This window comes from Camelus dromedarius, chromosome 12, assembly GCF_036321535.1.
Source record: "Camelus dromedarius isolate mCamDro1 chromosome 12, mCamDro1.pat, whole genome shotgun sequence".
NCBI lineage: Eukaryota > Metazoa > Chordata > Mammalia > Artiodactyla > Camelidae > Camelus > Camelus dromedarius.
In genome coordinates this window covers 2,936,178-2,948,505 of record NC_087447.1, presented here as the reverse complement: position 1 = coordinate 2,948,505, position 12,328 = coordinate 2,936,178, and the positions used below count along the sequence as shown (strand labels likewise).

Sequence of the window (12,328 nt, the reverse complement as noted above, 5' to 3'; positions counted from 1 at the left end):
GAACTCTCCTACACTGCTGGTGGAAACGGAAAATGGAAAACAGCCTGGCATTTCCTCAAAAGGTGAAACACAGAGTTACCACGTGACCCAGCAACTCTGCTCCTAAGTGTGTGCCCCAAAGAAGGGAACACAAGCATACAAACAAAAACTTGTGCACAAATATTCGCAGCAGAACCAGGTGCAAAAGCCGAAGTAGAAACTGTCCATCAGCTGATGAACGGATAAACAAAACGCCGTCTGTATTTACAAGGAAATGTTACTCAGCCTGAAGAAGAAATGACATTGATGTGCGCTATGCACAACACGGATGAACCATGAAATATTATGCTAAAGCGAGCCGGTCACCAAAGACCACACGCCATGGTCTTCTGTTCATATGAGGTGTCCAGGATGCGCAGATCCATGGGGACACGAAGTAGATTAGTGGCTGTCTAGGGGCTGGGAGAGGTGGTGGGGATGGGGAGTGATGGCTAATGGCACGGGTCTCTTTCTGGGGTGGTGGAAAAGTTCTGGAATTCGACAGTGGTGATGTTCGCACAATCTTGTGAATATTCTAAAACCCACTTAAGTCTACACTTTAAAAGGGTAAATCTTCCTGGATGACAAACCTATCTCAGTGTAAGGGGACAGAAAGGTGGATGCCACACCTCAAGCACTTCAGATCGCAGAGGGAAGTAAAACGAGGCAGGAGAGGGCTGCCTGTCCGGCCCTGATCTTCCAGCCTCGTTTGATGGCCCACTTTGCAGCTTCTGGAAGCTGCATTTGCTGAGGACGAGCGTTGACGCTTGACGCGTGTCTTTGGATGGTGCCTAAGCCACCACTTCCTGCCCCGTCTCCTGGCTCCCGGGTGCCAGGTCCCCGAGGAACCCGGGCTCCTCCTCCTGGTGCCCTCAAGCCCACAGAGCCCAACTGGCTGGCGATGAGGGACACAGCACGCCCTCCCAGGCGCTCTCCTCGGCCCCATGGTTCGCTGGCGCAGGAGGCTGGCCCTTACATACCCACTTTACATGTGCATGTCTTAAATTTAATCTGCCAGCGTGAGGTTTCATCTTTCCCAGCGTGCAGCCCCATAAGCCAATGTTTATTCATCATCCCTGGATCTGTTTCCTATCGTCTATTTCAGAGGAGCCAAAAACAACATCTTAACTCAATAACAGAGCACCATGTGATGATTTTTGTTCTCCAAAATGAGCCATGGCTCACTCTGGGGGGTCGTCCTTGGCTCCTGAACGGGCCCCAGCTAAATGGGGGCTCCTGGCCTGGTTAACCGTCCCTAAACTGGGTGCTCAGGTGCCGGGGAGAGGCTGAAGGTCCATCCTCACTAGTGTGGCAGGTGGCAGGTCGGGGCCACATCCACACGTTGGGAGTAGCTCATTCATTCCACCTCCCGCAGGGCAGGGCAACATCCATCTTCCGGGTCCCCAAGAGCCCAAGGGGGATGCACAGCCAATTGCTGAGTGGGATGCCCAAGCCGCGGCGCCACTCCTCCGGCTCTGCAGGGGGAGGGGAGTCCCGCTCCTCGTATTGTGGGGTGGGGGGCACGGCAGGCAGGCAGGCACTGGGGTCACTGTGCATCTGAGTCACACAATTTCCAGGATCCAGACCCAAAGACTCCCTGGCCTGGGATGCCCACAATGCTGGTGTTTTCTTAGGCCTCATAGTACCCCACTGCCTCCTCTGCTGTCCACGAACTCCACGGTTTTAAAGAAATCTCATGCAGTAGTGTTGGAGAGGCTCTAAGACTGGAATGGTGGTGAGTTGTGTATGAGAGGGAGAACGGACATCGACACCACCTTCCTGCAAGGTCCATTCATCCACCCACCCATCCACCCGTCCACTTATCCATCCACCCACCTACTTACACACCCACCCAGCTGTCCATCCTGGAGGTACTTTCTCAGCACCTGCTCCATTTCAGGGACCACACCCAGCACGGGGGACACTGGTGTGAGGCAGCTGTATCCTCCTGGTTCTTTGCCCTCAGGACGGCAACACACCTTGGTCAGTTCACCTTACAAACCGTACTTACAAACTACCTTACAGGCCGTCTCCTGCGAGCCCCTTGGCATGCGCCAAGTGCACTGATTAAATCTGCTCCAGAGGAAAGGACGGCCCTGGGGCTGAGTCTGAGAGGCTTCCAGATGCTGGTGGGTCAGTATGTAGCCTGGCCAGGTAACGGTCTTGGGACAGAAAGCGAGTGGCTGCCCTTAATTCGGACGACAGAATGGCCCCACTGGGGATGCGGCTGCCTAGCAGGAAGTGGGGGAGGGGAAGGTGTCTGCAGAAAGTCCCACGTGGAGCAGAGCACGGCTCATGACCACCAGTCTTTGCCACCATTACAGACTGAACTGGGTCCCCCAGATTCATATATGGAAGCCCCCACCCATAATATGTAGGCATTTGGAAATAGAGTCTTTAGGGAGGTAATGTAAGTTAAATGAGGTCACAAGAGTGGACCCTCATCCAGCAGAACTGGTGTCCTTATAAGAAGAGGAGGAGACACGAGGGATGCGCCAGCCACAGTCAAGGCCACGTGAGGACATGGGGAGAAGACGGCTGCCTACTCGCCAAGGAGAGAGGCTAGGAGGAACCAACCCTTCCGACACCTGGGTCTCAGAGTCCAGCTTCCAGAACTCCAAGTGAGAAACACCCATCCTTCAAGACCCCCAGTCTGCGGCATCTCGTCACGGCAGCCCTTTCCTGCCCACCGCCATCCACACAGGCGGCCCAGGGCGGGGTAAGCACAGCCCCCGGCCTCCCCCAACCCCCAGGAGAGTCTGAGTGACTCCTGCTCCCCTCCCTCCAAAGCCCTGGCCCACAGCGACCGCCACTGTGCAAGGTGCCGCGGGCAGAGCTGTGGCACCACATCTTGTAGCCCCAGGAGGGGGAGAGGGCAGGGCTGCGACCAGCATCACCAGGTTGCTATGGTAACCGGGGCAGGACACCGTGGCTACTGGGAGCGGGGAGAGGAGAGGGCCCACATCCCAGAGTGACGCCAAGGCCTGAATCCTCCCGTCGGAACCCGAAACGACAGACAGACCTGGCAGAACTCTATTTTGGGGGTGAGCCCGAGTGTGGAAACTGGTATTTAAAACCCGGAGCAGCTGCTCGGAGACAACGGTGCACACACCAAGGCGGCGAGGCTCCAAGTGTATTTTAATAAAATGGCGTAAAAGAAAGAAGTCGGGGTCGGGGAGGGAGGCTGCATGACTCCGCCACGGCTGTTTAACAAAACACATTCATTAGCAGCCAGGACAATGAGTCCGCGTGTCTATTTTATGTTCTGTTAGGGAACAGCTAGTGACTCCTCTGGAAGCTGGCTCTTTTGTTGCTCATTAATATTTGAGATTCCAGTTGAACTAATAGAGTCATTTGCCTGTATTTTTAAATGTTCTAAAGATAACAAAACCAGTCTATTTCGGAAGCGACCACGCCCACTGTGAAGGCTTGCCCAGGGCCTGCTCGCCCCGTGACTAGCGGAGCATCTGCTTAACAGTGGGGCCACGAGAGCCCCGGTGCTCCGAGCAGAGCTGCCCGGAGACGTGGGGACAGCGCCCACCCCTGCCCTGTCTCCAGGGAGGAGGCGGGTCACGGCAGTGGCCTCCTGTCCTGGTCAAAGAGCCCAGACGCTCTGGCTGCCCAGCCGAAGGGGTGGCCGTGGCTGCAGCCTGCAGAGGCCCAGCTGTCCCATCCTTCGCTGCTCAAGCACCCGGCTGTCCTTGGCATGCCCTCCTCCCGCACCCCTGCCCAGGCCCGGCACTCACACCAGCACGTCCATCCCCCAGCCACAGCGACTGGTTCCGGGGTGGGGGACCTACACACGACCCAAGTCCGGCTGGTCAGGTCCAGTCCTGGGACAGGCAGAAAAGAGCCCTTCTTGAAATAAAAAACAAGGTCCTACTGTACAGCACAGGGAACTACATTCAACACCTTGTAACGGCCTATAATGGAAAAGAAAACGGAAAGGAATATGTGTGTTTTTACACGTATAACTGAAGCCAGAAACAGCACAACACGGCAAATCGACGGCACTTCAATTAAAACCAGCCCTTCTCTCTCCCCTTCCCACCCTCCGCTGGGTTTGGGTTTAGGAGGACAAAAGCCTGGGGCTGCCGGGGACCAGCCTGCGGTGAGAGGGAGAAAGGATGCCTCTGCCCGGCCCAGACCAGATCCCCAGGTAGCCCTTGGGGTGGACCCGGGCTGCGGTCCTGACAGGTGCCAGGGAGGGCGCGGGAGACCTCCAGGCATGCTGCCGTGAGGTGGGGGGAGGGGCTTCCGGGCCAGGACAGACTCCTGGGAGGCCCTGGGCCAGGGCTGCTGTGCCCCACGTCCGCTCAGGATCCTGCTCCCCAAGCCTGAGGAGACCCAAAGACGGCAGCTGACAGTTCTGGGGTGAACCCGGGGCAGGCCTGGGGCCTGCAGTGGGGTAAAGGGAGGCCCCAGGGTGGGGCTCAGAGCAGCCCCCAACACCCAGGGCGCCTCCAGGAGACTCGGGGTTCTACATCACGCCCTGCGGGGGCAGGGTCACCTGGGTCCGGGTCACACGGGGCGTGCTGTGCTGAAGTGAGGCCAACAGCGGCCTTGGGCATTGTCCCCAACGGGTCACAGCAGCTGAAATCAAAGATGAGCTGTATTCTGCTGGCTGGGAGCGAGGGAACAAACACTCAAACACACCGTTCACTTCGGGGACCGACTGGCTTCTGAGTGGGGCTCAAAGAGCGGGGGTCTCCCCGTCGGCAGGGGGGCCCTCGATGGGCTGGTGTCCCACCGCCACATGGAGAAGGAGCCAGAGCAGAGGCCTGTACCACAGCCCGGAGGGAAGCAGGGCTGCACAGTGGGTGAGGGGCCAGGACACCCCCCAGGGGCATGGGGACCACAGCACCTCCTCAGCACCAAGCGCAACGGGCCGGAGCCACTGCCGCCTGTCCCATCAGCTCCCCCACAACTGCAGCTCTGGCTGCAGGCTGGCCTCCTGGAGCCTGGGGTGGGCTGGTCCTCTGCAGCCGCCTTGGTGTAGGCGGGAGGGGCAGTCACTCCCCTGGGGGATGCGGAAGCTGCTTGAGCCCCCTGACCCCCTACAGGCTTGAGGCGCCCGGCGCCCCATAACCAACCAGGGCCCGCTCCCAGAGGCAGGCGGGTCAAGACCGCGGTGCCCTGCACCCGAGGGATGACCGACCCCTGCCTCTAGGGGACCAGATTCTGGCTGCCTTGGGAGGTTGGGGCCAGGGTTGGGCGTGGTTATTCACCAGACATCTTCTCGTCTGGGCCTAAGTGGACACCGCTCGTCGGTCAGGTCCTTTGTCTCAGCAACTAGAATGTGATCTGCTTGGGAGCAACTTGCCTTGTCACCTTACGGGGTGAACGGGGAGCCCTGGTGTCACAGTTTCTGTTTACACGTGAGCCGGATCACGGGAAGCTGCACGCACGGTCCTTTGTTTCTCATAAACCGACTCACTACAGGCTCCAAGCAATGACTCTGAAACATGTTTATCTCTGTCCCTATTTGAGAGCCCTCACTGGGCACGCCCCTTATTCAGTTCAACCTGTAGGACTCTGGGATAAAGGACCAGGTCCCCATGCGATCCAGCAGCTGGGCCACCCAAGGCCGAGGTCCCTGCAGGGCACAGGCAGGAGCTGCACCCCCAACCCCCATCCACAGTGTGCAGCCGTCACGGCGATGGTCAGTTTTGTGCGTCAGCCCGGCCAGGCTACAGCACCCGCCACCCGGGCATGCTCTGGTCTGGGCGTCCTTGTGAAGGTGTTCAGCAGACGTAGTTAATAGGATCTACAATCAGTTGACTTTAAGGAAAGATTTTCCTTGATAACGTGGGCGAGCCTCCTCCAATCAGCTGCGGGCACTAACACGAGCATCACCGAGGCTTCCTCAGTACGGCAGCATGAGCACCTGGCCGTGTCCGGCTGGCCAGCCCGCCTTGTGGATTTCAGACGTGCCAGCCCCGCAATCGCGTGAGCCAATTCCTTAAAATGAATCTCTTACTATATACGTGTGTCGGTATCTGCATCCCACTGGTCTTGTCTCTCTGGAGAACCCCTGCTGGCCAGTGGCTGGGCGATGGCTCCTGGCCGGGGCAGTGTGGCTGAGCACCACGCGCCTTTGGCACCCAAGTCCCACAGGACACAGGAGGCAGCGGCGTGTGTCCCTGCCGAGCCGGGGCCCCTCTCAGGCGGGTGGGATCTCTCCACACCTTCTTGTACCTGCCGGCTGGAGGCAGAGGGCATTAAGGCCCTTGAGAATGGCCCTTCCATGGACTGGAGGGGCCCGGGACCCCTCAGTCACACCATGGAGAAAAGCGGCTTGTCTTCTGAACAGGAGAACCCACCCGGTGGAAAAGAGACAGGGGCTGCATTAAGCCACCGAAGAGGTGGGCTTCCTTGTTACAGCAGCTTGCACAATACATCGCACCTAATACGCAGCACCCGGGCAGGGAGCTTTACAGGCAGACTGGAGCTGGCCCCCTGGGCTCCTGGACCAGGGCAACTCCATGTGGCCTCCTCCCCACAAGCAGGTGGATGGCAGAGGGTGGGGTGTTGTCCCTGTCCTCAGGGAGCCTGGATGCTAGGAGCAGGGGGAGGGGTGTGCCCACAATTAAGTGGCAATGTCCCCCGAAACGCCATCCTCCGTGCACACGATGCCATGGTCACACGTGGCACCTTGCTGTCAGTTCTCTGGGCTGATACAAGCAAAGAGGGGAGTCTTTGTAGATAGGGGCACACCTGTCTCTCCTGCACAGAAACAAAAAATCCTGCAACCCTGCTCCTCCTGAACCCTGCACACACGTCACACCCGGAGCCTTCACGTCCTTCCTGGGTGAAGGAACCCACGCAGAGCCGCAGCATCGCCTGTGCACAGGGAGCTGGCGGACCTGAGAGGAGCCTGCACCTGCCCGGCCTCCCCAGCGCCCAGGCGGACGCGCGTGAGCATCAGTCAGTGGTGCTCGGATCCTGGATCCCCCGTGGGGCCCGCGGGAGGGAGGCCGTCTGGATGTGGGTGTGGACCAGAGCACAGAGAGCTACATGCTTCACAGCACCTGAGATGTGGGTGCTTAGGGGTCAGTCACCGGGCTTCCTGCCCTGCTGACTCCACAGGCTGGAGGAGACTCCACGCAGGAATCACACCTGCAGTTCGTGCCTGGCCCACGCAGGGAAGCCTGCTAGAGACGCACACGGTCCCAAGAAACTAGAACCAAGGGTAAGAGGAGCGAGTGCTTCCCTTGTAAAGAAACAGCTACCAAACACTTCGTGGAACCGAGCCGAGCTTGCACCCACGAACCAGCCAGTGGCCTGGCCACCGTCCCAGTCTGCTCTGGGTGACCGCTGCCGCTCATGTTTTCCCTGGGCGACAGGAAAGGGGTTGGTCCTACCCACAGGCCTGAAGGGCCCTGAGCAGCCTTCTCCACCTCGAATTATATCTGAGCCAGAGTGCACACGAGTGAGCTACACCAGCTAAATGTTCCCTGCACAGGGTACAGAAGTGGTGCTAAATACATACTAAAAATGCATATAAAAATATGTATTAAAATGCATACTAAGAAAGCGATGCTACACTTTGACATTTTGAAAGTTAATTCCATCATTAATTCCATCACCATTTTGAAAAGTGGGGCAAATGTAATGAGGTTATTTGCATTTAATTCAGTGAATCAGGCATTTTGAAAGCGAACTGGACAAAACACTGTAATATGGTTGGAACCTGGTAACATGTTAACATTATGTTGACTCTGCTGTGAGAAGGTTTTGCATGACGTACGCACCCTGGTTTATTTCCGTGCCTCAGTGTGGATGTGCACATTTACGACAGGTATCTGGAGCCAGGAACGCACTTGGGTTTCGGGCCAGTTTGATGCCAGTTCTTCTTCTTTTTTGGTGGGGGGGGGGTGGTAATTGGTTTATTTACTTGTTTGTGTTGATGGAGGTCGGGCACCAAAGCAGGCTCTGCTACTGACTCCACCCTCCCCGACACCAGCTAGTCTTAATTCTCCTACGAGTGCAGGACTTCAGACTAAACGTTATGTCCCTGGGCTGTGGAGTGTGTGGAACTTAAAAAATCACGTGATCATTTCCTTCAGACTGGAAGGAGACTAATGAACACAACTTGGAGTCACAGGACATTGACGTGCAATTTAAGGATTTAAACTCTGTATAAATCAGTTGTGAACAACGGGTTCTTAAATGCAGTGTTGACCTCCTTGTATAAAACTACAAGAATAAAAGGGAGTTCACCAGCGTAAAAAAAAGTGGCTCTACACGGAGGGGAAAGAACCCGAAGGCTCAAACCAGCTCGCTCTGTGCGGAAGGCGCTTGCTGCCCGGAAACGTTTTAACAACGCCTCGCACCTTCCGTCTCCTGGATTCCACACATACTCAGCAAGTTTCCAACGGCAAAAACACAGGCACTAGAAAAGAGTGCTAGTTGTGAAAGAAAAACAACGGAGAAACTGGACTTCACTTAAAACTGTCTTTAAAACTTTCTACCTGTTAAAGGACACAGAAAAAGAAGAGGCAGTCACAGACTGGGGGAAATGCGTGCAGCGTGTGTCTGACCACGGACGGACGAACAGAGCACGCGGAGGGCTCCTGCACAGGTAACCCGCCCAGTTAAAACGGACAAGAGGCTCGGGCCAGCGCTCGTCAAGAGAAGCCGCGCATGCGGAGAGTAAGCCGGGGGGTGTTTAATAACACGTCACCAGAAAAACGCAAGTCAGACCCACCAGGACGGCTGGAATGGAGCAGACCCGTGTTACCGAAAGCCGTGGAGGAAGTGGGGCCACTGGAATGACCACACCCAGCCGGCGGGAGTGTCACCAAGCGGGTCCCTGTGGGGCCTTCACAGACCACCCCCAGTGTCCTCCACCTGCCTCTTGTCTGTAGAAAAACTTCGGTCTCCCAGGCTCCCCAAGTTCCAAAGAGCACATTTAATCATAGAAGTGAGAAAATGCAAGAAGAAAGGAAAACAGTCCAGCAAGACAAAATAATCATAGTTTAGCCACTAAACAAAGTCAAGGACCTTTAGCTCCTCCTCAGGGGCTACAGATAATATCTGAGCCACGTCCTTGGAGCTGTTTTGCAGCTACTGAACCCCCGCCAGGTGGAAGAAGCTAACTGTGTCCTGCTCACCAGCACAGGGACCCCAGACCGGCTGGAACCAGAGGGCTGGTGATGCTGACTCCGAGTCCCTCTCCACCAGCCAATCAGAAAAATGTCCACGAGCTGACCACGCCCCCACGCCCCCCCCCTTCCCTTGCCCCATCCCTGAAACGGACCGGAGTCCGGTTTGGTAACAGGAGCACGAGACGGCACAGCAGTGTGGAGAACTGTTTGGCAGCTTCGTACAAAGTGAAGCACAGCCCTACCCGGCGACCCAGCCCTGCTACACCATGGTGTTCCCCCAAGAGAAAGGAAAACACGCCTGGTCAAAGACTGGTACAAAAACGTTTGCAGCAGCTTCGATCACGAGTCCAGACTGCGAAGCAACCCAAACACGCACCACCCGGAGCACGGAGAGCCGTACCGGGGCACAAATGCACAACGGCACGTGCTTCACAGCAGAAGTGCACACACCTGCACCAGCGTTCAGTTTCGTGAAAGGCGCCAGGCTCAGAGGCGCGTGCTGTAGATCCCAGCTCTCGGAAACCCCGCAACAGGCTGGCCTGATCTCTGGTGGTGAACGGAAACCGAGCAGGGCCCCGTGGGGCCTTCCTGGAGACAGACACTCCCCTGCCCCCACCTCCCGCGCCTCTGATTTGTAGAAAAGCTTTAGCCTCCTGGCCCTTCCCCAAGTTCCAAAGAGCAAATTTAATCAGAGAAACGCAAAACCAAAGGACATAGTTAAGCAATGCAAAATAATAATAGTTCAGCCATTAGACAGAGTCACAGACCTTCAGTTCCTCCTCGAGGGTTGGAGATGATGTCCCGAGCCGCGTCCTTGAGCTGTTTTGCAGAAACTGAACCCCCACCCGGTGGAGGACGTTAACTGCATGCTGCCCACCAGCACGGAGACCCCAGGCCGGATGGAAGCAGAAGGTTGATGACTGAGGGTCCTGAAACCTCACCCTGCCGCCTCACCGCCAGCCAGCCAGAGAACTGCACACGGGCGTCCACGCACCCCGTGACCCTCTCGCGCGCACTGTCTTAAAAAGCCCTTCCTGGCTTTCGAGGAGTTCAGGTCTTCTGATCGCGAGCTGCGCATTCTCCCTGCTTGGCCCCACGCCGGGCACCTTGCAGTAAACTTCGTGCTCTCCTTCACCCCAACCCGGTGGCAGTAGATTGGCTCGGGCGAGCGAGCCCAGGCTCGGTCCAGGAACAGAGTCAGAACTCTGCTGCCTCTGGTTGGGGCGAGCGGGGCTGGAAAGCAGCCTGAGAGACCTTTCTGGGCTGATGAATCTGTTCTGCATCCTAACTGCAGTTGGAGACGCAGGTGCACACACTTGCCCAAATGCACTGAAGCAGCCCCACACCCTGTGCCTTTCTCACTGCACATAAATCGTTCCTCTGTAAAAGCCAACGCTACGTCACAGCCGTGGAAAGCCCGAGGCAGACAGAACTCAGCAGGAAGGGCTCTGGACCCCCCCACCCTCAAATCCAGCTCAGATTCCACCTCCTCTGTGCTGTTTTCTCCCTCCGCCCAACTGCGCCCCCAGTCACCGGAGTGCCTGCCTCTGCCCAACAGCCCATATCATTAGCAGAACAATGCTGTTCATATTTGCCATCATTCGTAGACAGAAGACGGTTCCCCCTAGACACCTACGTCCGACGGTCCCCCAGAGATGCCCACGTCCGAATCCCCAGGACCTGCGAGTACAGGACCTTACAAGGCGAAGGGGAATTAAACTGTTTAATCCATTTAGCCAGACCGGGGTTATCCAGGTGGGGCCAATCTGATTACACGAGTCCTAAAAAGTGGAGGAGGAGGCAGAGGAGAGGGTCAGAGACACGAAGCCTGAGAAGACCCGGCCCAGGGCTGCTGGCTTGGAGGACAGAGGGGGTCCACCAGCCAGGAAAGGCTGTGGCCTCCAGAACCTGGAAAAGCCACAACCAAGGAGTGGCTTGTCTCCTAGGGTTCTGTTAGGGAACACAGCCCAGCTGACACCATGATGAGACCCTCCCTAGACTTCCAGCCTCCAGAACCACAAAATAATAAACTGGTGATATTTGAAGCCACCAAATTTGTGGCCTTTTTTTCCAGCTTCTAATATCTTTAACGGTAACGGTTGCTCTGTCTCCAGCTCAGGTCCCTGCAAGATGCCCGGGGCCAGGAGGTGCTCGAACGCGGGGGCTGCCTCCATGCCAGCTCAGCACGGTTGCCTGGAGACCGCGATCTGCTTCCACGTTCTCAAGTCCCCCGGCACCGGCCGGAGCCCCAGGAGTGCTGAACCCCATGCCAGGCATCAGCCTGGTGGAGAATGGGCTTCACCAAGGATCCCTGCCTCAGTTTGCAGGAGCAAAAATGCCCTTCCAAAAATCTCCCTGTCATCTGACAGCTTCTCTATGATAGACACACACAAGTGACTGCCCCTGGGAGGCCCTTTCCAGAGACACATCAGCTGGACAAACTGCACTGTGTCCCCCCCACCCCTGTGAAGGCGCTGCCAATGGGCAGGGAAACCAGCCCCCCACACCCAGGCGAGAGGGTGATGCAGGTAGGTGGGGGGGAGCACCCCCAGCAGGAGAGGGAGGAGGGGGCACCAAGCTGCTCTGCCTTTTCCTGCCCCCGAACCCAGGAAGCCAGTCATTTCTGGAGGATGCAGGGGGCAGGAAGGCCCAAACGGCCCTCACATGCGGCCACTCTGGGCTGCCCTGTCCAGGCATGAAATCACCAGCAATGCTGGGCACCGATGTGCCAGTCTTCCCAATGGAAGAGTGCAGCTGGGGAGCCAGTGGCTCTGAACTCTGTACTGGGAGAGGAAGCTGGATTCCCTCCCCGTCAGGAGGGAAGGAGACAGAGGGGCGGGCACCCAGCAACCTGGGAAGGCAAGTCAATTTCACCGGCCATGGCCTTGCCCCTCACAGGCCGGAGAGCTGGGCAGGCTGCCTGCAGGAGAGCCCGGGCGTGGGCCAGGGGTCAGTGGGCCTGAACGGCCCCACATCCTCCCAGGCGACCGTCACCGCACCCAGGAAACACGTTCCCACCCACTGACCCAGCCAGCCACCTCCCCGCGCCAAGCACATCCGGTATTTCAAGGTTACATTCGGGACATCTCTCACCTCGACACCCTCACCATTCGGCAAAGGTTATGGTTCCCCTCAGGTTTCAACCTGAGCAGGACCGCAGGAAGCGCAGCACAGATGGACGCGCCCTTGGAACTTTCTCA

The 12,328-nt window shown here is 57.3% G+C and overlaps 1 protein-coding gene across 4 annotated transcripts in view; it reads right to left on the bottom strand.

Annotated features, from left to right (window-relative positions):
• SHANK2 (SH3 and multiple ankyrin repeat domains 2) overlaps positions 1 to 12,328 on the bottom strand; it is a 494,838-nt gene that overhangs the window by 232,487 nt on the left and 250,023 nt on the right. The gene's annotated exons all lie outside the window — the stretch shown is intronic.